Source organism: Aegilops tauschii, chromosome 2 (assembly GCF_002575655.3).
Source record: "Aegilops tauschii subsp. strangulata cultivar AL8/78 chromosome 2, Aet v6.0, whole genome shotgun sequence".
Taxonomy (NCBI): domain Eukaryota; kingdom Viridiplantae; phylum Streptophyta; class Magnoliopsida; order Poales; family Poaceae; genus Aegilops; species Aegilops tauschii.
In genome coordinates, this window is record NC_053036.3 from 52,764,855 (window position 1) to 52,787,249 (window position 22,395).

Below are 22,395 nucleotides of genomic sequence, written 5' to 3' on the forward strand. Positions count from 1 at the left end.
ATAACCAGAACTATGATGTGTAAACTAAGAAGAAGACATTTCACCAAATTAGAAGCAATACAATGGAAGGTAGACACCATATGAAAGATGCTACAAATATCGCTCTGCCAAGTTAACAGTGTCTCATCATAAATGGCGTTTAAACAAATGTGAAGCAGTACAAGAAATAAATCATATGCAAGATGCAAACAACATCACACTACCATGTGAGAGGTCTCTCATCATTAGTGCCATTGCATATTCACAGCATTGCATATTCACAGCTTATGATGTGTAAACTAAGGAGAAGGCATTTCAACAAATTAGAAGCAATGAAAGCTAGACACCATATAAAAGATGCAACGAATATCACTCTACCAAGTTAAAACTGTCTCGTCATAAGTGCCATTTCAACAAATTAGTAGTACAAGCTAGAAAGAAATGTGAGATGTAACCTATATCACACTCCGAAGTCAAACGTGTCTTATGATAAGTGATTGTTGCAGGTTACACAACAGTAGTAATTTGATGTAAGAACATGGTGTGATAGACAGATATTGTATGTTCTAGAAACAGGAACACGTGTCTTATTCAAGTATAATGTGTAAAGTAAGCAGATGGAATTCAACAAAATTAGAAGCAATACAAGCTAGACATCACACATAACATGCAACCACATATAACAGTGCCAAGTTAGAGGGAGCACCGGTGATGCTGCACTAGGGGAGACATGCTCATCATAAACACAGCTTTGTTGAGTGTCTATGCATGTGTTGTCTTGGAAATCATCTTGGGGGTGTGGAGGAGTAGAAACTGTAGAGGCCCTCCGTTCGGAAGGAGCACCTTTATCCGCTGCCTTGCTAACTTCCTTCCGCTTTATTGATTTTGAATTGTCAAGCAAAACCGACAAGAAAAAGCAATGAAATTCTCTCTTCAGAACTCATTCATGCATGATACTGACAATCACTACTTTGATGTAAGGCAAACACATGATACCAGGATGGCATATGTACGAAAAACAGGACGACATGGCATGTTCACAACTATTTGTGTAAACTAAGCAGAAACCATTCCAGCAAATAAGAAGCAATGCAAGCTAGACACCACATGAAAGATGCAACCAATATGACTCTGCCAAGTTAAAAGCGTCCCATCATAAATGGAATTTCAACAAATTATAAGCAGCGCATGCTATAAATCATATGAAAGATGCAACTAATATCGCACTGCATATACTAAAGGTGTCTCGTCATGTTGATTGATGCGGGATACAAAAAAAACAATAGTTTTATGTAAGGACATGCTTAATAGACAGATGTACTATGTACTAAATATAGGAAGGCATGTCACATTAACAGGTATAATGTATAAGCTAAGCAGACTAGCACATGCAGTTTAACCAGATTGCAAGAATTACAATCTAGACACCACATGCAACATGCAACCACATATCACGCTGCCAAGTTAGAGCAAGCACCTGCGATGCTAGTGTAGGGGAAATGCTGTAATCAACTACAGAGCTACGTTCACTATCTTCATCTAGCATTTCTGTTTCTTGAGAATCATGTCGGGAGGCTGACGCTGCATTCTTTAAATGAGGAGTAGTCCCCTTGCCTGCCTGCCTCGTCATAAGTGATTGATGAGGGATACACAAGAACATTAGTTTGATGTAAGAACATGGTTAATACACAGATGTACTAGTATGTACCAAAAACAGAAAGGTATGTCATATTCAAAGGTATAATGTGTAAGCTAAGCAGATGCAATTTAACCAAATTGGAAGCAATACAAGCTAGACATCCAGCTGGAGTGGTGAGCATGATCATCTAGGACCTGAGAGCCTGGTGGGAGGCGGGCTGCTTCGCCACCATCGCAGCTTTTTAGTTGGCTTCCAGGTGATGCCTATCTTTGCTGGGCTTGTCACTGGCTCGGCCAGTGCCCTGACTAGCTATTTGTCTTCTGGTGCTCACGGGATGGTGGTTCATGTAAAAAATATATCTTTCCTTATCTTACCGACTTCGGCCTTTCGAATACAAGCTAGACACCATATGGAACATGCAACCACATATGACACCGCGAAGTTAAAGCAAGCACCTGGGATGGTGGTTCATTGCGAGCGAGGTCATCAACTCCAGAGCTACGTTTACCGTCTCCATCTGCTGACACTGCACCCTTTATAGCGCTGTAACGTGTCTTGCCTACCCGCATACGAAGCTGGAGCGACTTCTCTCTTTTCTTTTTGGCTTCTCTCATGGCAGCAGAGTCTGAAATACCCTTGCATAAAAACACAATAGTGAGAGTAAGGCTGAAGTGTGTGCAGAACTAGTGCACTGTAAAAGTAGCAGATAGCAGGTGGCTGAAAAATAAATGACAGGAGACATATGATAGCTGCACAACATTGCATGGCAAACAAAATTAGACTACTCCGTATGATTTTGTAATATATGAGCACAGTAAATGCAGGTACTCCTCCACCACACCACCACATGTGGTCATATCTAAGATAACAGTCGACTGAAAATAAATAGGTCAGTCGATTTTTTCAATGAATCGTCCGATCTATAAGGAACGGGCAGATGGCCTTCGTCTACCTCCCGCCAGTCACTGTTGACGATCTTTCTCGAACCGCCAGCGACCACCGACCCAGACCCCTGCCTCCGCCGCCCCGCCCTCCCATCGACCTCACACCACCGCCGTGCTTGGCAGCGCCCCCAGGCCATCCCTTTAATCCCGGCCGACCTCCAGATCGGGAGCCAGTAGCTCTAGGCCGCACACGCCCCTAAGATAAACACCAAGGCGCTGCTTCCCCGGCGTAATAGGCGTACTAGCGCCTGTTACGCCGGGGAATGCTTCCGTTAATTGGGAATCAACTGGCCAGAAATTTAAATTCAGGGGGGCGACGGACCTCTAGCTAAGGTGAAATAGTATATGAGAAGAAACCTTGTGCATCGCGAGTTACTAGGAACATCTAGTATCAAGAAGAAGCGGTCAACTAGTGTCTTCTGTGGGATGAATACCGTGCAAGCAGAGACGTAAGATTTGCACGAATAAGGGAAGAGGAGTACCTTTTTCGGTTGCCGGTGTGGTCACCTCCACATGTCGCGCCGATCTTCTTCTTTTTACCGGAAAAACCGATGTTCTGGAGGGTGCAGGCTTGGACGAACCCATGGCCAAATTGTTGAATGTGTTGCCGTGGCCGTATGTCGGTGGAGGGGAAGCAGATCCGAGGCGGCGAAGGACGGCGTAGCAGGAACAACTCCGGTGCGGTGGAGGGTGGCGAAGTTGGAGCGGCAGCGGTGAGGCGCAGGACGGCGTGGTTGAACTGGCTCGGGTACGGACGGCTCGGCCTCGGCTTCAACTACTAGCCGTGGAGGGCGTTGCGGTTGAGGTTGCGGTGGACGACGACGTCGGGGTATCGGCTCCGGCGTGATGGAGGAGGGCGGCGGTTGATGGGTGGGATGGGGTGGCGGACGGAGGACGCCGGGGTTTCGCGGCTGGTGGAGAGGTAGTTTTGGCGCCCACGGAGTACGAATGGGGAATCGGACGGGTGGGGGGAACCATGTTTCGGTCTGGGACGTGCTTGTTTATGGCTTTTTTGAACAGAAGATGGGACGCGCTTGTTTGAAATTTGGGGAAAGTACAAACTTTGCCCCCCTCTCAAATTTCGGACCTACTGCGGGTCGGGGGTAGGATGGTAATCCCAGGTGTCCCAAATAGTGGGCGGGAGCGATTTCGGCCGCGCGCATGTGTGCTTAGGCGGCCATTGTGTATGAATGTTTTTCGGATGCGGTTGCGTGGCGTCTAGATGAAGCTACAAACCTACCCCGGTTTAGACCTTTGGACATCGGGCCGGTAGGTTTCACGGGTCGGAGTTATTAGAAAATTAATTTCCTTGTACTAGCAAACATTGGTCTCACGCGGTTTCGGGCGAGTAGAGGCTCTTCTGGCGCTTCGTTCGAAATTTTGAAACACAAGCATTCACGTTTAGAGTACTCTTGAACTATGAGGATTGACCTAAATAGACAACGTTATATTTGACCTTGTATGTTTGAAAACCTCATTAAATTATCCGCTTCGTTTTGAAATTTTGACACTTGAAAATCCTATAACTACGATTATTTTGGAATGGAGGAGCTAAATTTGAATCTATTTTGTACACGACTACATATGCTATTATGTACAAAATCAGAGCAAAGATTGGTGCCCCCATAATTTAGGAATGGTTTACAAATGCCATGATATCAAATTCAAATAATTGAATGGACTTCATGTTGAATTCGATTTTTTTAAACCACCTTAAGTTGAATTCAAATGTATGCTAGTTCATAGGTAGCTATTTATAATGTCCATTGTGTAACTTTCGTATGTATAATGTGCTTTACACACACAATATGAACTATACTCACGTTTATATTCGATTGCTAAAGCGATGCATTGTCTGGAGTTCAAAATACTAACTATGTGGATCAATTGTGTCGAATAATAACATAGACATGCTCAAATTCGATAGAATCTAGATGTCTGATGGATCAATGACCGCTCCTTACGCGAATTGCAAATATCATGATCCCATCCTAATATTTGGATACAATTTATATCTTTAATCAATGCGTAGAGCAGTCTTTTACGTGTAGTTTCACTCTCCATCGGTTGTCTCTCACACATGCTCACACACTCTCTCCCGAGGTGTCTTTCTCGCACACATGCTCTAGATATAACCCTCCCTCCCTCTCGTAACCATTTACAACTGTTTTCACTAACCTTTATCACAAGCACTCTTCCTCTCGCAAACATACACACGCACAATCCTCATCGACCCTTTCTATATACATGGACCTGCCTATGTGTCTCATGTACGCACATTATCTTTACGCCTGTCTCTCACGCATTGTCTCACACCTCTCTTCCTAATCGACGAGTACGATTCTAGCAGAGCATTCTGTAGGATGCCCCTTAAAGTTAGGTTGGATGAATAGTAATATCAGAGATAAAGGGGTTACCTTAGTCCGAGAACCTAGGGTTACAAATCCTAGCCGGCTTTGTCAGTGGACACAGAGTCCTTCACAATTCTGCTATCTTTGTCTTGTACGACTAGTCATCCATGGGTCCTCCTAAATGCGTCACGGGCCGACCAATGTGCCGCAGGACGGAACCGAACGAAGGGCCTCACCTCGACCCACCGGACCTCACGCGGTGACACACCCTCTGCCCCCACGTCTCATTATCTTCTCACACCCACACATACCAGCACAAACACCACACACACAGAAAATTTCTCCTGGTGCCTCTATTCCCTCCCCCTTGCATATACACACTCAAGGGAATGGAATCTCTTGTCGTGACGTCATATTCGTCTCTCTCTCTAGACCACTCTCATTTCTCGTGCTATCTCTCCCACGCCCCCCCGTCGGCCCCTCTATCCATGCCTCTCTCGAATACGTAATACACACACATACCTCTCTAGGCCCCGCCAAATGCATCAACTACAGATTCACACATGTTACATCACGTACCCCATTGATCTAAAAAGCCCTCTCTTCACGTTTATTTCGCATACAACATTCCTTTTGAATAAAGTGTGGCCAAAAAATTATTTTAGAGTTTCTACATATATACAACATTACAAAGTTATATGGAGGAGTACGAACGCTAATTTGCATTGCATGGTGCCCACAATGATATTTATTCCGCACTGTGAATTTGTATATTTTTATACTATATACAAAGTTAGTCATAATAAAGAGAAACGAAGAGCATCTCTCTCTCCATCGCATACCCCCCCTTTACGCCCCTTTCACGTATGCACACAAAACTATCTCCAGGTCCTCTAAAAGTAAGCCCCCAGAAAATTCACGCATGTTTCATCTTTCTATCGCGATATATGCAATGACGATCATTGTATTTGAAGCGAAAGCACGATACGGACATTGGACTTCAGAATCCACTCATTACGGTCACCATTTATGTTTAGTGGTTATTATACAGTCACGGGCTCACCGTACAACTCTGTATTTGCTCATGGCATGACTAGTTGACCAGTTAAACGCTCCACGTGGCACCTCTAGTGTTGCATCACATTATCTCACTACCATCGTGCCCACCTGTCGACTTGTATCTACTCTACATCTACACTCTTATAAATACATAAAATACACTCTTATAAAAAATAGAGTTGGTGATGATGGTGTGCCTGCCATCCTGCAATATAGGCCGTCCGATTTATATCTGACGGATAGGAAAGAAACTATGGCAATTTTGCAAAAAGGTACCCACACACCTCTCCACATTTGCAAATAAGGCCTTCCCTCGTTCATCCTTTTCTCTCACAAGATAAACAAGTCATACAAATGCATCTTGATGTTACGTGCAACGCACGGGCATCTTGCTAGTAAGAATGAAAACAAACGACAAAAAAATATTTGGACGGTGGTTCGAAGTCATGACCGCAGGCACATCGGACAAGGTGGCCTTGTATTGGTATGCTGAGCCGTCCGTTTTAACACACAGGAGCTAGTGTGGTGATTATACACACACGCACGCATGCACACGAACTGCATCCACGCAACACTCACACAAACACATGCACCCATGCACGCACGCAACACTCACACGTACACACGCAGCCACGCACGCACGCAACACTCACACGCACGCACGCGACACTCACACGCACACACGCACGCATGCATGCACACACCAGTACACCACACGACCAACACACACTCTCACGCTCAAGTGCTCAACCTACACGTGCATGCGCACACATCAGGCCCTGACAGACACATACACAACCAGGTGATTCCCGCGCACGGGTTGGAGCCTTGTCGCGCCTGCGTAAATTTGTGTTTATCTGACCTTTTGCCTATGCGAACTGACAGGTGGGACCCACAAGGTATGTGGTCAATTTAACTAGTCAACATGGCGCCATGCAGACTATTTGGCCGGTCAACAGAGTGCAATCCGATGCTGAACTGTGAGCAAGTGACCATATAATCACCGCAAAACGTATATAGTGACCGTAATCAGCTTATTCTGAAGTTCGGTGATCGTATTACGCTTTTCTCTCTGTAGGCCCTCCAAAACTACATCTCTACACGTTCTCGCATGTTACATCTAACAACTATGCAATACAGCACTACTACTACACTCTAACACAATAAATCATATGTGTTTTTAGTTTTACTAGATATCATATTGTTACTTATAATTATTCAGTTTGCATACATTAAAATTGCCTTTGAAATGTATTGCCAGTATCATCTACCGCGCGGGAAAAATCCCGCCCTTTCCTGTTTAATCGGGTTTGTATCGATGGATCGTGTGAAACATCAGAACTATAGTACTATACAGTACTACAAGTGACAGTTCACTGGGCCGTCGTGTCGTCTACTCCTCCGTCGTAAGAGTGGAGCGCTCGCTTTCATAAATCTTCTAGTCCCTTTCACCGACATGTGGGACATCAAGCTACCGGGTCCACGTGCCATACCGGAATACAATGCAGAGCAGCCGCGGTGAAGCACCCCAGTCATGGCGCCGGCGTAGTAATGAGCAATGAGGCGTCAAATCACAAAGCTGCACCTTTCCCGCAGTTAAGTTGGAGGGACGAAGAAACCATCACATCATTTCACTCGTTGCTGAATCCGCTTCTCCCTCATCTTCTTCAACTTAACCACATGTTGCTTCTGCCGTTGTTCTGCCTCATGTGGTACGCGGATCGGCTTGGTAAAGCACTGACACGTGGGACCGCATGTTAGCAAACCGCCAGGACAACGTCCTCCGAAAATAAGAAGCCTAATCCTAGACTTACAGGGGGCTACGTAGCTGCTACGTATACTTTCCATCTAATCTATATATGCCCCCTTGATTTTCAGGTGGGGTGGGCCTAATCCTCTCCTTTAATCCAATCAAATAGTCCCACATCACATCAGTTTGTAACTTTACGTAAACCATTACGTGGATGTAGCATTGCTCAAATAAGAAACCTCCCCCGCCATCCGCGCGGCAAAATCACCTCCTTTTTACTAATCTTGATTCTATAATTTTTTAGATCAATATAACTGAGATTTGTATAGATAGCACACAGGAGCAAAACCAAGTGGTACGGTTAAGGGCATCCACAATGTGTAGCCAAATGTGAAAATAGCTTTTGGCATCATGGGAACCATTGTGGACGGTGTTGCCAAAGCCAAAAAGATGGAACCGAAGCTCCCTGATTGATTGATTGAAGGAATAGAAAAATGCAACGTCTCTCCTCTTTCTCCCATGCTTGGCATGTAGTACAGTATAGAGCACAGAGTCTACTCCCCTGTCCCTTCTATCACAAACCACAAAGCAGTGAGGCGTCAAATCACAAAAGCATGGACGAAGCAACCATCATTTCACTCTTCGCTGACTCCGCTTCTCCATCGTCTTCTTCGAGAAACCATCTCACCGCACTAGTACTCCTAGTAGTACTAGTAAAGGACTTCCTGGATGCAAATAAGGCGGTTGTCTCGGCTTGCAGGCGGCACTTGCGAACGACTTACCGTGGTCTCCCTCAATGGTGTTCTCCGTCGAACGCACTTCGCCAAACCACCCAAAAAAAGATATCGTCGACGTCACCGCAATGGGGAAGGAAGTCAAATATAGTTACTACCTCCATTTTTTTGTACACAAGGCCAGTATATCAAAATTACAATTTGCAAAGGGCCACTAACACTAATCGAGGCAAAATTGATGGGGTTAGCAACCAAGGACATTAATATCCCCTGCATGCATGCGGAAGTGAAAAGGTTGGTTTGCCTTGCGCTGCATTAATCAAGTGATGAGGAGTGAGATGGTTAGCTCTTTGGTCTTTGGAGAAAAAAATACGCATTAATTGACACGTGAAACGAGGATTTGTATCGATTAAATCCCGTGAAGGAAAACCCCGCCTTTCTTTTTTAACACTAGTACTCCTAGTATGTACGTACTTATCCTGTTTGGGTCTAGGCCTTGCATTGCCAAACTTCGCCACACATTTTTGCCAGGCTTGCCTAAAGTTTTCAAAATGAGAAGGAGGTACACTTGCGCACGGCTGTCGCGGTCGCACCGCACCCTCACACGGTCGCTCCTGCACGCCACAAACCCAACCAAGGGAACTCACCCTCACTGACACGTGTTGTCGCATGTGAACAAACCAAACTCAGCCATCCTATCGCTGATACATAATTTTCGTTCATAGAGTATGTTTATCCAACCGCATGTTGGGGAGTATCCGTACGGCCCGTGCGGTGGTCTGTTGGGGAAGAAGAAGAGGTGAGGAAGAAGGAAAGAAGGGTTAGGATATTCATCCAACCGCCTGAAATGGTAGACTGACCCAAGTCAGGCGACTTGCATAACAAATATATGTTTTTACACAGCAAAAGATCCACAAAAACAACAACATAAAGAAAAACTATCACTGCTCGCGGAAAGAGACGACCTCGTCGTCTTTGGCTGCCGGCGCGAACCAGCCGTCGCTGCCGACATGTGTCTCCGCACCGTGGTTGTCCTCGGCCTCCAGCTACTCATTCAAGCGGAGCGTGCGGGTGCTCTGCACGGACGAGAGCACAACCCGGTTCAAGTCGAGGACGTCCGGTTCCGCCTGCAGGAGGGCCTCGATGGCAGCGGCATCCGCGCGCTCCGCGTCAAGTCGAGCCTCCGCCGCCCGGTTCAAGTCCAGGACGTCCGGTTCCGCCTGCAGGAGGGCGTCGATGAGAGCGGCATCCGCGTGCTCTGCGTCGAGTCGCGCCTCTGCCGCCCGGTTCAAGTCCAGGACGTCCGGTTCCGCCTGCAGGAGGGCCTCGATGGCAGCGGCATCCGCGTGCTCCACCTCAAGTTGAGCCTCCGCCGCCCGGTTCACATCCACGACATCCGGTTTCGCCTGTAGGAGAGCCTCGATGGCAGCGGCATGCGCGCGCTCCGCGTCGAGTTGAGCCTCTGCCTCCCGGTCCTCCTTTAGTATTGCCATGTTGAACCGCTGGTCTGCCTGCACCATGGGGGACATAGACGCCGGCACGAAGTTGACGTCCATCGTCTCATACCCATAGGGGGCCTTCTGCGCCGCGACCTCCGCCATGAACATTGGATCGGCTTCCTCCTCCTCGTAGCTTGGCTCCAGAGAACTCGGGGATTGGCCCGCCGCAAAGCGAGCTTGGGAACGGAGGTCTGTGGCGCCGACCGCCGCCGCAATTTCTGCGCGGCGCTCCGGCGTCAGCATCTTGTAGTAAGTGATCTTGCGGCGCACCATGGCTTTCCGGCGAACAAGGGGACGCTTGATGCGGGCTAGGGGATCGAAAGGTGGGGGAATGGGCTGGAGATTTGGTGTGGTTTTAGGGCAGTGGCTGGCGTAGGCCGAGTAGCGAAGGTTCTGGTGTGAATAGTGGTTCCGGTGACGACCGGTCAATCGGTTTTGACTGTACATCGCTCTTGTCGCGTTCGCGTTGCAGCCCGGCACGCTGGACCCTCCACGTCGCTCACCGAATGGAACGCGCTTCGTCTTGTGTTTTATCTCGCTTGTGGGACCGCAGTTGAGAGCAAACCAACGTCCCTCCCCCTCCCCCGCCCGCGTCATTTATTATACCAGCACTCCCTCCGTTTTATGCGGAGTAAATAAAAACAGAGGGAGTATACTACGGATGAGGATCCCCTGACGTGGCCGAACCCATTGAGTAACTGACATGCGGGGCCTAGCAAGCATGGGGTCCGCCAGTAAGTGACCAAAAGGGAGGGTAAGGCAGGGATACCTACGTCAGAGGATCCACTTCCACTATACTACTTTGACCAAATGTTAGAGTAATAATATATGACATGCAACTTACACAAATGTTAGAGTAATAATATATGACATGCAACTTACACAAAGCATACAGGGTCTAATGCATTTTTTGAGGCTAACTTTGACCAAATGTTAGAGTAATAATATATGACACGCAACTTACACAAAGCATACGGTCAAATTCGTATGTGAAAGGAGTTTCCAATGATATAATTTTCACATTATACATCTCATGTACTATTAATCTTGTCGATAGTCAAATTGGAAACCATCTCGAGTACAAATCTAGGAGTACGTACGAATCTAACAATATTGATTGGGTGTTGTTGAATGTTGATACCTTTTTGATCAAAGTAGAGATACTTTGACTACACATAAAACTTATATGTAAACTAGAAAGGATAGGGGGAGTATATTGTACGTTCAAAAACGAAACGAACATTGAATACCCTTTATATATGATTTGTGGATGCTATGATCACCGGTTCAAAATTTTGAATCCGCCTTAGGTATCACGTGCCCCCACTCGTTCCCTCTCAATTTCATCTCGGGGTACGGAGATCTATTGAAAGAGGACTAGGGTGGGTACATGCGAATGATACTCGGCAGAATGTTCAAATGAGGCATGCGGGAGGATGGACTCGACTGGAGGGCGACATGATCGATGGAGAAGAGGGTTGGAGAGGAATGGGAAATAAGCAAACGCCACATGATTATACTTGAACGGCTCAAATAAACAATAAGTTGTCTCGCTTGGCCTACATAGTGAAAGGCCTAATGCGCAACGCGGAGCACTGACGCTCGAATATGGCCGGGAAAACAGGGAAACCGACATGTGGGGCACACCCGTCGGGACGACGTAGCGCAGACTAGTCCAATGGAGGAACGGGCCCACGACCTCCTCGCCACCGACAACCGTTCATGTGGGTCGTTGGGGCCAACAACGGGGCGCAGCTCCAGCACCGCCTCTGGATACGGCGACCGCGGTGAGCGACACGCTCATATCGTCGCTAGACACGGTCGGTTTCAGTGTGCCGAGGGTGGCGTTAGTGCTGTGGCACGACCAATGGTATGTTTGGTTTGGGGCCAAGGTTGCCCCATCAAAGCATTGGGTAGCCAAAATTTTGGTTGAGGTATTGGTTGCCCATGATTTGGCCGACATTGGCAAGAAAAATGAACTAGAGTTGGCTAGAGTTCATTGGCATGCCAAAGAAATGGCAACCATCCAAACAAAGACCAATCTTTTGGTCATGACCAAAATTTTGGTTGAGGTATTGGTTGCCCATGGTTTGGCCGACATTGGCAAGAAAAATGAACTAGAGTTGGCTAGAGTTCATTGGCATGCCAAAAAATGGCAACCATCCAAACAAAGACCAATCTTTGGGTCATGACCAAAATTTTGGTAAGGTGCACTTTGGCCACAATCCAAACACACCCCAACACCCGGCTCGTCGAGGATGCACGGGGCGCCGCGACGCGTCTGCGGAGTGGTGTAGCGTGGCCAACTGCATCCTCTGGACCTGAGACTATGCCGGGTCGTCTTGCTTTTTCAATGACATGCGGGGATCGCATGTGAACAAAGGGCATCTCCAACGTTGCCACGACCGCAGCTGACTACCCTGGCACACCAAAACCCTCGTCCCTCACGCCGTCGCGCGGTGCGTTCCCAGCCGGCGCCAGCTGCCCGCATTCATGCCATCCGTTCGTATGTCATCGTTAAGAGGCTCGGTGCCCGAGGAACCAACTCCAGCGACTTAATGACGCACCCGGACGCTTGGCCTCACCGGAATGCGCTAGTTAAAGCGGCAACGCCCAACTAACCTCCACACCATAGCGCATCATCCTCCTACCTGGCACCACATCCGCCATGACCGCAAGTGCGAACGCTCTGCGGGAGAGCTTGTCTTCGGGGATGAAGCTCGAGGTCGCCGCCTCGCTCAAGTCGCCTCTCACGACGCAATAGCGGCGTAGCCGGACGCGGACGCGACCGCACAAGCGGTGGCCACGCTGGCGGCCGACTACGGGAGCACCGTCAGCCACGCGTCCTACTTGCCGCCGTCCAACGTCCGGCACCGCCGAGGTCGGGGACTCCTCCGAGGATGAGTAGGGCATGGGAGGCGGCAGGGCATGGTGTGCCAACTGGCCGGTCCGTATCCCATGTTCTACTCTTCCTCGCCGGAGACCGCACCTTCACTTCGCGGGTCTTGAACCCCGCCCCCGTACATAGAGATCGCAGATGGAGGACGTCGGTCGCCGCCGTAGAATAGGTTTAGGGTCGGGTTTCTTTTATTTTTCTGTCCTATAAAAGTTCGAAATGTAATGAAAATCTGCCGTGTTTGCATTAATCTCGGCCGGTGTATATGAACTTTCACAATAATATACATATTGTAGGAGTACTAGCAAGATGCCCGTGCGTTGCACGGAAGATCAAGATCTTGTGGGAGAAAAGGATGAACGAGGGAAAGCCTTATCTGCAAATGTGGAGAGGAGTGCGGGTAAATTGTCATAGTTTCCTTCCTATCCGTTAGATATAGATCGGACGGCCTATATTGCAGGATGACAGGCACACAATCATCACCAACTCTGCTTTTTATTGAACCGAGGCAAATCTAACATGCGAAGTAAAATAAACTCTTAGGGTCTATACATACACAAATTATCTTAGGCACTCCAATAGTACGTCCACTACACATTCACGCATTTCACATCTTTCTACATCTACGGGAACCTACGAAAGGGTTAACGTAAATTGCCTCTCTCTCTCCTCCCATGATTTTCATGATGGTGGGCCCCTCCCTCCCCCCAATCTACAATCAACAGCTCACACGTTTCACATTACGTTAATTACTTAACTGGGATTACATAGGTGTAGCATTACTCGTCCTAAAAAACCCAACTAAGCCAACCTCCCAGCATACCGCGCGGGAAAAGACCCGGCCGTGCCGTTTTAGTCGGGATTACCGGATTACTAGTAGTAGTATCGATGGATCACGCGAAGCAACAAATTTTTTTTTGTGGGGGCGAAGCACCTAGTTTAAAAGGAAAAAAGGCGGTACACTCACAGCACTCCTGTCACGGTCGCATTGCACCACACACACGTTCGGTCCTGCACACGGCTCACGCAAACGGAACGCGCTTCGGCTTGCCTCTTCACTGACACGTGGGACTCCACTTGGAGAAACCGACCATGCGCCAAACTCCCCCCGCCCACCGCGAGAAAATCCTCCCCCCCCACACCCAAAAATTCCCCCCAAATCCGATTCAACCGCCCTTCGGCCAACTAGCCAATAATATTCCCCAAACCCCCCTCCCCCAGTCCCCCTCCACTCCATTCGCTCCGCCAAAGTCGCCTCCCCGCCGCGCCGATACGTCGGCGCCGCGGTTCGGCGATCCTCTCGCTCCCACAGTACGCTCTCGTAGACTGCCGTCCTCTAGCCGCGCCGCCACCTCTGGCTACGTTCTTGTGGAGGCGCACGGCGGTCAGCGCCGCCACCGCTGGCGACGTTCGTGTGGAGACGCACGGCGGTCAGCTTCTCCCACGGTACGCGCATTCTAGACTGAGGCCCCGTTCATGTCGGTGTAGCGCTGAATGTTAGCTGATAGACGCTGTTAATCTCACTGTTTGCCGAAGTAGTTTACTGTCAATATGCTCTGCTTAAGAAGCTTCCTTGCCCTGTTCTGCACTCAATCTGCTTAGCTGAGATGGCATGCCAAGGCCGATTAGTTGCTAAAATATCCTGCCATATATTTATTGTGACGTAGATTGCCATGGTCTAGTAGCCAATCTGTTAGGTGAAATAGCTCTACACCGTTTTATACTCGATCTTTGTTGCTGCGATGGCCTTCGATAGTTCGATGGCTGTGTGCTCGGCCTCATTGACTGCTGAAACAGCCTGCCATAATTTGGCACTCAAATCTGTTTGCTAAATTAGCTTTACATATATTTCGTTACTTAGATTTGCTCGTCCAAATATCTTGCCATAGCTTTAGACATCGACCTAGGTATTTTTTTCTGGACTTCATAAAAAAGCATATATGTTTTTCCTGTAATATCTAGTAGAAGAACTAATTTGTATGTCTAACAGATGGACATGACTTGGATAACTTCTGCTCGAAGATTCTCCGCTGCATATGTCGAGGGGGTTGAAAACTTCATGAAATTTATTAGAGCTGAGTACGGTGGTCCGAAATCAGATGTGCTCTGCCCATGTAGCAGTTGTATGAATTCAGTTACAAGACCCCAGTCAACTGTGCAAAATCATCTACATTTGTATGGGATGTCGGTCACATATACTAGGTGGGTTCATCATGGTGAAGCTGTGAACGTCAATGTTATTGACTACGTGGAAGCAGCAGATCACCATCTTGATCTGCCTGATGCTCAGGTGGAAGAGGAGGAGGAGGTGGTGGTGGCAGAGCCAGTGAGTTTGACCAACATTGAAACAACGCTACGAAATGCTCGTGCATTCCGTGAACTTTCACTTGCAGAAGAAAAACGGTGGGCCCGCATGTTGGAACAATGCAACGTTGCTGTCACCCCAGGAAATAAGCCGTCAGTATTCTCAGCTATGGTCACCTTTCTTCAGGTGAAGACATCTGAGCGGATGACCAACAAATCATTCGATGCGATGTTGGCTGCTTTCCGCAAATCTTTCCCAGATGCATCTGAGCTGCCACACACCTATAGTAAAATGAAGAATTTCCTTCGTGCAGTTGGAATTGGATATGATATGATCCATGTTTGTAAAAATAATTGTGTTCTGTTCCGGAAGGATTATGCCAACTTAAGTGAATGCCCAAAATGCAAATCATCAAGATGGAAAGATGGCGATGCTGTGAAGAGGATTCCTCATAATGTTCTGAGACATTTTCCAATTACACCAAGATTGCAGAGGTTGCTTCATGATGCTGAAACAAGAGAGGATGTACTGTGGCATTCTAGGAACCAGGAGTACAGAGATCAAAATGTAATGAGCCATCCATCTCATGGTAGTGAGTGGAAAAGCTTCAATGATAAACACAAAGAGTTTGCTGCTGACCCGAGAAACATTAGACTTGGCTTAGCTTCAGATGGATTTAACCCATTTGGCCACCAGAGCACCACATATAGCATGTGGCCAGTGCTTGTTATCCCTTACAACATGCCTCTAAATGTCTGCACCAAAGAATCAAACTACATGATGGCCTTGCTCATCCCAGGTCCAAAAAGTCCTGGAAAGGATTTTGATTTGTTCATGGAGCCTCTTGTGGAGGAACTTCAACAGCTATGGAAGGGTGTTCTCACTCGAGACCTATATAGCAGCCCACCAGCTGATTTCTTTCTGCGTGCTGTTATAATTTGGTGCATCCATGATTATCCGACTTTGGGCACTATGTCAGGGCGAACGACACATGGTTACAACGCATGTGTTCGCTGTGACAGGAATCCGCTGTCATACACAATACTTAGCAAGATCTGTTACATTGGACACCGCCGTTTCCTTGCCAAGGACAAGCCGCATCCTAGAAAATACCGCAGACATGTGTTCAATGCAAAGCATGAAAACCGTGATGCGCCAAAGAGGCTCACCGCCGATGAGTTGCAAGTGGAATTAGAGAAGGTCAGGCATATTACACCAGGAAACCATCCTGGTAATGGTAGCGGAAAAAGGAAGCGTGGCCGGGTAGAAGAGAGATTATTGTTTACCCGCAGGTCCACTTTGTGGGACTTGGAGTATTGGAAAGATTTGGATCTGCAGCATAATCTTGATGCGATGCACATCGAGAAAAATATATGTGACAGCATTATCGGCACACTTCTTAATATTGAAGGCAAGATGAAAGATACCTTAAAATCTAGGATTGATTTGACACACCTAGGTATCAGAAAGGATTTGCAGGTGCAAGATGAAGGTAAACCATGGGATATGGCACCAGCTGTGTACGTCTTGGACAAGGTAAAAAGAAAAGAATTCTGCGAGGTCCTGTCACGTGTGAGATTCCCACATGGATTTGCTTCCAACCCTGAAAGGAGAGTTAGTGCAGATGGAAACAATGTACAAGGGTTGAAAACTCATGACTGCCACGTCCTACTTCAAAGGGTTTTACCTGTTATCCTTAGAGGATTGGGCCGCCCTGACTTATACAGAGCAGTTGCAGAGTTGGGACAATTCTTCAGGGAACTCTGTGGTAGGAATATCAGGATAGATGCTTTGGAGCGTCTTAGAGACAAGATACCAACTATCCTATGCGACCTTGAGAAGATATATCCTCCAGCCTTCTTTGATGTGATGGTGCATTTGGCTGTTCATCTACCTGATGAGGCACTACTTAGAGGTCCAGTACAGTATGGCTGGATGTACCCTATTGAAAGGCGGCTAGGCACTTTCAAGGGCTATGTTAGGAACAGAGCTAGACCCGAGGGTTCCATTGCAGAGGCCAACATTGCTACAGAAGGGTTGACATTCTGTTCAAAATACATTGAAACAGCTGATCAGCTAAGCAAAGAGGTGGGTGAAGACAATCCCGGGCTCAATGTTTTCGATTATTCTGTTCGATTTACAGGGAAGAGTCGACAAGAGGACAAACCTAAAGATTTGGACAAAATGGTTTGGTATGTGTTGAATAACTGTCCTGAGATACTACCTTATATCAAGTAAGTGCAGTACTGCAGCTTATACATCGTAATCTACTAAACTTGCAGCGCATTCTTATATATTTAGATGTTTGACGCGATCACTATGTTGTGCAGCATCTACAAAGAGGAGTTACTGCCGTAAAATCCAAGAAACATTGACAAACTAGTTATGGCAGGATTTGCGAAATGGTTCAAGAACCATGTAAGCTTTTGAAGTGCACTGTCAGTTTTTTTAATATATTGAGTACATAAGATGATCAGCTTGTCTATTTTCTAACCATAGGTTAAGAAGATGCGGGACGATGGGCAGGCAGTTGATGATGCCCTTTACTCACTAGCAATGGGTCCTGATACTCGGGTAAGACATTATGAATATTGCATTGTTGGAGATGTGCGCTACAACACCCATGCACAAGACGAAGGCAGGAAGACACAAAACAATGCCATCATGAGCACGGATACGTATGACAAAGAGACAACTGAAATGTATGCTAACATAACATACATTGTTCAGTTGCAGTATATCTCCAGTTTCGAGGATCATCGGTGTGTGGTTCTGTTGTGCTGTCGTTGGTATAACCTGTTTTCCAGGATCGCAAAACCCAGAGCTGATGATTATTTCAAATCCATCAATGTCAAGGCGGCGTACCAGACCAACGAGCCTTTTATTTTGGAAAATCAAGCAACACAGATATTTTTCTTGGAAGACACATTTGCACGTAGCGATGACTGGAGAGTATTGCAAAGGTTTGAGCAGAGGAATTCGTTTAATGAAGTTGCACAACAAGATGATGCTTACACTGCTCCTGATGTACAAGATAACACAGATGTTCCTAATATCTTTGAGAACCATCACGTCAATGACGCCGGCGAAAAGATTGCCTGTCGTGCTGTGGACATACAAGAGTTGATCAAGAAGAAGCCAACATTCGAGGACGAAGAAGAAGATGACACCGTGGGGAATTACGACTCAGACTGATACACATGGCGAAGATGTTGACGCTGCTACTGCGGATGATGATTACATTGCTTTTGTCGTATTTGCCTGTCAGAAGACGTTTTTTATCTACTATGTGAAATTGTGTTTGCTATGACAACTGAAACCTGGTGAACATGTTGTTTAGTATTTTGCTGTGAGAACATCACTTGATATGTATGCTGATTTGTGTTTGGTGATTGTATGACAACTAAAACATGATGACATTGTTGTTTAGTTGTACTCATATTTGGCTGTGAAACTTGAATTTGATGACATCGTTTGCTGTTGGACTGCAATTTGCTCAACGTCTTCGAATGAGAACAAAGCTGACCCGACAGGGCCTCTGCTATTTATTTATTTATATGAGCAAAAGGGGATACCCCCTGATTTCTGTTAATAGAAATCATTAGATGTTCACAACACTACGCCCAGCCTGCTACACAGGTTTCATTCATTACTAGTTTCAGCAAAGTGCTCATGTCGTAGCCACTGAATACATCACGAGTGCTACATACACTGCAAATAAAGAGACACTCATCCTACAGAGCACATTGATTTTGCCCATTATCTTCACAAGCTCTTTCATCTCCTCATTGCTGTCAAGGCCGTTCAGCAGCTGTTGCTTGGCCATGATCAGAGGAACTGCATCTTTAACCTTCTGCTCTACATCTTCCTCTTCTGTCGTTCCTTCAGTTACTTGTCCAACACCCCAACCTGCTGGTATTGGGATTCCTCGGCTAACCAAATAATCAGCGTAGTTGCATTCCCCCACATCAGCAACTTCCCAGAAATACAAATCACACGAATCTTCCCTTTTCTGCACGAATCAAATTGGAAGATCATCAACCAAACTATTAAAAAATCAGCAACTGAAAGCAGCAGAACAACACTTAAACATATTATTACCCCATGATTCGGGCATTTGTAGAAGACTCGGCCAGGGTTGCGGATTGTGGTTGAGACGCAACGGATGACTCTGCGTGATTTGCAGCAGTGGCACCACACCGACGGCAGCGGGTTGCGATGAGCAATCGGCTGCGGTGCGCGTGCCGGCGGGGGTGTGATGAGACCCACAGGCGATGGTACGGGTGGCGACTTGGCGCATATCTGGTTGTTGCCTGCTGAAGAGCAGGTGGACGAGCAGCCAGGAGACATGGTTGCTGCGGCCAGAGCTTCTGATGCTAGGCAGAGTAAGTAGAGAAGAGGAGAAGCGAACGTTGGATATGTCAGTTTCATTACTTGCAGAGTAGCATAGCACCATATATAGTCATAGTCTAGGTTTGGATTCGAACCAGCTACAGGAGCACGTCTATTTTTTTTTCTAAAACTCGGCAACATCTCTTTACTGGTACACTAGCTTGTTCTGTACGCCTTCCCAAGTCTTTGATTTTCTTTCCCTTTTTTTTGCGAGGAAGGAAGGAGGACAAAATTTAGAGTTCCTGGGACTCGAACCCAAGACCTCTCGATTGAAAACCAAGGGTGCTAGTCACTTATGTGGCGAACGTTCCCTGTGAGGAGGACGGCAGACGAACGCATTTTCCTCGCAGTTTTCTTCCTATATATAAAAAAGTATGGTACTTGGTGTCCGCTTAGTCAACAAAAGATTGTGCCAACCTTGACCGTTGGATTGACATTCAACGTCTGTCGCGTTTCTTCAGTCTCTTCTTCCTCGAGCCGCCAAAGCCAAACCAGCGCCGGCGGGACCACCTGCTCCCGCCTCCCACGGCTGGCTGTGATCTTCCCCGGCTCCTGTGCGTTCCCGTCCGAGGCCTCACCATCATCCTCCGCCTTGGTTCACTCGCCGCGGCGCCGCCCTCCGGTGTTGTCAACATGGTCAACAACCGAGAGGAATAAGGAGATGACTGTACATGGTGAGGATGACAGTAGGGACCCAGCAGCGCGCGCAGTAATTTTGTTTTTTCGGGACGGAGAAGGGTATCAACTGGGTTGTGCGGGACCCGTGGCTCGTCTAGCCCAGGCTTTTATTTCATATGTTTAGCACATGACCAGCCCAGTTTGTTTTTTTCCTTTCTGAAAATGGCTAGCCAGCTATTTTGCTATTTTGCAGAATAACCAACGTAGGCCTACTTGCTTTTCTACGCCCTGTTGGGCCAGAAATCTTTCAAGATGAGGAGGGATGCATTTTGCCCAGAAAATGGGCTATAAGTAATAAGAAATGGGCTATAAGTAATAATAAATGGGCTGTAAAATGAAAAAGTACAACAAACATGCAATTAGTTCCAAAATACTGTTTTCTTTCGGATTTTGATATTTTAAATTTCATTGTTTTTGTGCGGGTAAAATTTCATTGAATTTAAATTAAGGTATATTTAGATTTGAAATTAATTTGAATCTGGCTAGAAATTTCGGGTTGTATGCTGTTTGGGACAGATTTGGAGGTTGGCTTGTGGGTCTACTAGGTTGACGTGTACTTTGGCTTTGTCAACTTAGTCCACAAACGATTCTAGCAGCAGTGGCCGTTGGATGTTAATCCAACGACTGTGCTGCTTCTTCAATATCTGATCTTCTTGCTCGAGCCACCCAAACCAGCTCCGGTGGGAATGCCTGCTCCCGCCTCCAGTGGCCGGCTGTGCTGCCGCACAGGCCGCACCGCCCCACCCTACTTCATTGCTGGCCAGGCTATTCCTCTACTCACCCACACCTCCTGTTATTTTCCGGCGACGGCAGCCGGACCAGTAAACCCTCGTACTCCCCACCGCGTGGGCAACCATTGCCGAGTCTTCCCCGGCTCCGTGTCGTTCCCTTCCTAGGCCTCGCCGTCGTCCACCGCCATGGTGCTCTCGGCGCGGCCTGGTCAACGTGGTCAACGAACGACATCCATCGGCCATGGACTGTACGCGCAAAATAATGATTCCTCCACCTGACAGCTGGGACCCACCGGAAGAGCCTCTGTATTTCGTGAAAAAACGTTCCCCCCGCTGACATGTCGGACCCACCAGCTATATCTTCGCACGCAAGGAAGTGCCTCCTTATTACGCACAAAAAAATAAATACCCCCCTACTAGCTGGGACCCACCATAGTGGGAGGATGACTTGTGGGCCAACTAAGTTGACGGGGACGGAGGGCTTTGTCAACTTAGTCAATATGAACGATTCTAGCTCCAGTGACCGTACGATGTCCATCCAACGGCCGTAGTCCTTCTTCAACCTCTGGTCTTCTTGCTCCAGCCACCCAAAGCAGCCGGTCGTGCCGCATGCTCCTGCCTCCCGTGGCCGGCTGTGCTGCCGCGGAGGCCTCACCGCCCCTACTATTCCCATCGCTGGCCAGGCCCTGCGGCGACGGCAGCCTCACACCGCAGCCGAACCACTGAAACCTCGTACTCCTCTCCGCGCGGCTTCCACTGCCGCGTCTTCCCCGGCTCCGCGTCGTCCCCTTCCTAGGCCTCGTCGTCGTCCACCGCCATGGTGCTCTCGGCGCGGCCTGGTCAACGTGGTCAAGGAACGACTTCCGTCGGACGTGGACTGTACGTGGAGAGGCTGACAGCTGGGTCCACGGCCACAGCAAGGAAGTGCCTCCTTATTACGCGGAAAATAATGATTCCTCCACCTGACAGCTGGGACCCACCGGACGGGCCACTGTATTTTGCGGAAAAAAGTTTCCCCCTGATTGCTGGGACCCACCAGCTTCATCTTCGCACGCAAGGAAGTGTGTCCGGGCAAAAAAAAACGATTCGCCCCCTGACTGCTGGGACCCACCAGCTACACCTTCGCACGCAAGGAAGTGCGTCCGGGCAAAAAAAACGATTCGCCCCCTGACTGCTGGGACCCACCGGCTACATCTTCGCACGCAAGGAAGTCCGTCCGGGCAAAAAAAATGATTCTCCCCCCTGACTGCTGGGACCCACCAGCTACATCTTCGCAGGCAAGGAAGTGCCTGACAGTCGGGACCCACCTGGTCGAAGCATACATAGCGTTGTCATTCTGGTCGCGAACGTGTACGTACATACTGGTCGATGTAGAGGCGTGCACGTGTCGTAGTAGAGGCGCGCATGTGTCGTAGTAGAGGCGCGCACGTAGCATGTA